Genomic DNA, 2,127 nt, shown 5'->3' with positions numbered 1-2,127 from the left:
CTCACAGAGTTGTTTCTTTTTGTTCCCAACCCAAACTTATTTTCACATGAAAAGAAGCACCACCCTTATCTAAAAGGACAAATCGTGCAGAGAAATCTATGAACAGCACCCAGTCTAGACTTAACAATTCAATCAATAAAAGTTGCAAAGTACAGGAGGGGATGAGCTGGGCTTTGAGTTAGGAATGCTGGCATCTGTCCCAGTTTTCCCTTCATAATTTGTTCTGGGGCTATGGAGATGCCCGTAAAGGACTCTCATTCCTATTGCAAGCCAAAGAGAATGCAATCCAATGCAATGTTTCAATCATGGAGTCTTTATTGGACACAGGCTGGCATGAGTTGACGGCACGTGAAAATCAGCAAGGTAGTTTCCAAAATAATATATAAGCCTTTCTTAAAAGTAGGTCCTGTTTGTCAGTCTTGATGAGTTCTGTCTGACCTGTGTAATCATCAGCACATGAGTTAGTTTTTTAAATAACGGTTTCTTAATCTAGAAAATGAGATTGTTGGAACATAATTTTTTAAAAAAGAGTAATTTTCCTACTGGGAAAAGGAGCATGAGAACTATGTTTGTCAATTTCCTAACTTTCTTGGTGTTATGTTGTCTTTGTAGTAATGAAAATAATGGTAATAATATCATAATTTAATATCTTTTTGAACTGTTACTCTTCCCTTAAGAATCCATTTATTTTTCTCTTCTTATCTTTCTGGTGGCTTTGATTACCTCTCTGACTTTTTACAATTTTTGTAACACTTTTATTTTTGTAAGCATTCGTTTTCCTTGCATAATGCAGCATGTGAGCATTACGTGCATGCTTTGTTCATGATAATAACTGAGATATGCTAGAAAACCTCCCATCCTGAAATACATCCTCCTCATGCATGAAACTCCATGTTTCTAATAGTGGAATCCATCCCTCTGACTTGTGTTGTCTTTGCAGCTACAAATGCTCATAGGAAGAGCAGCAGCTTCAGTCCCTAAACCTTGGTGCAGCTGAGTTTATTAGAGATTTTCCAGACCTTAACAAGAGCCTGTGACAGTACTAAGACCCTGGGGATGGTGAGGAGGAGGCTGGAACCAGGAGGCTGCTGCGTTTTACAGGATACTGGAGCGCAGGTCTCAATTGAAGGCTAGAGTTCAGAAAGACATGCCTCTCAGATCCCTCTACCTTTAAGCATTTTTTAAATTAATAATTGGATATTGACCATTAAAACCATCACATGTATAGGAGTTTGTTGTCTAAAATTTGTATTATAGATACAATTGAAATGTTTAGAAATCTTTATAAGTAAGAAAATCATTACTACTTGGGTCAGAAACAATGCAAGTCAAGCTTAGGTCTATGGTTTTTGTTCCTGATCAGTAACATGTAGATGATTTGCATTCTCTTACCCTCTCTAAATCTGGAAAGATGCACTTCATAGTGTCTCTAATCTCACACATTTTAATTTTCACTTTTAATTGTTGAAAATGTCATTGTGAAATCCGACAATGAATGAATGAATGTGTATATACTCATCATATACGTGTACACACACACAAATAAAACCTGTATCTCAGAGCCCACATATCTTCTTTAAGCTGCTCTTTCAGGAAGATTTATGACACTCTGCTTTACAAAGAAAGTTTAAAAGAGAGAAAGAAAACGACATGAAACAGTGACTGTTCCCTAGTGCAATTACTCTGTCAAATACTCCCCTAGGGAAAGGAATTTGCTCTTATTGTGAAATAAATTAATATAGAAACCAGACTCCTGCGGTAACTTTTCTTTGTCCCCGGGCAGTATTTTCCCACTACTGCTCTCAAAATTCACTTTTGGTGATACACATATGGGAGGTTGGAAATAGCTAGAAATTATACGTTTGAATTTTAAATATATTCCCATTTCCATAAATGTTAGCAGCTCCCCAAATTATCAGGGAGTACACAATTGTTTAGAGATCGCCTGCCTCAGAAATCAATTGTTTGTTCTCTTCATCCTCGGTGGGGGGTGGAGGAGGAGAGGGAGCACTTTCTCTTACCATCTTTTCAACCCCACAAATCAGAATTTCTTTCCCAGAAGCTGTCACTTGCCCAGAAAATTTGGAATGACAAGGCCCACTGGGCTGCAAGAAGAGTTTAGACACA

The 2,127-nt window shown here is 37.6% G+C and overlaps 1 long non-coding RNA gene across 1 annotated transcript; it reads left to right on the top strand.

The window, feature by feature from the left end:
* Positions 1 to 210: 210 nt before the first annotated feature.
* LOC111553647 lies at positions 211 to 1,750 on the top strand. Its single transcript, XR_002735025.1, has 2 exons — positions 211 to 363; positions 941 to 1,750. It is a non-coding gene; the product is annotated as an uncharacterized LOC111553647 (long non-coding RNA).
* Positions 1,751 to 2,127: the final 377 nt, after the last annotated feature.

The sequence above is a fragment of the Piliocolobus tephrosceles genome, chromosome 6, assembly GCF_002776525.5.
Source record: "Piliocolobus tephrosceles isolate RC106 chromosome 6, ASM277652v3, whole genome shotgun sequence".
Classification (NCBI taxonomy): Eukaryota; Metazoa; Chordata; class Mammalia; order Primates; family Cercopithecidae; genus Piliocolobus; species Piliocolobus tephrosceles.
The sequence above is the reverse complement of the archived record's forward strand: the minus strand, read 5'-3'. Positions and strand labels throughout refer to the sequence as shown.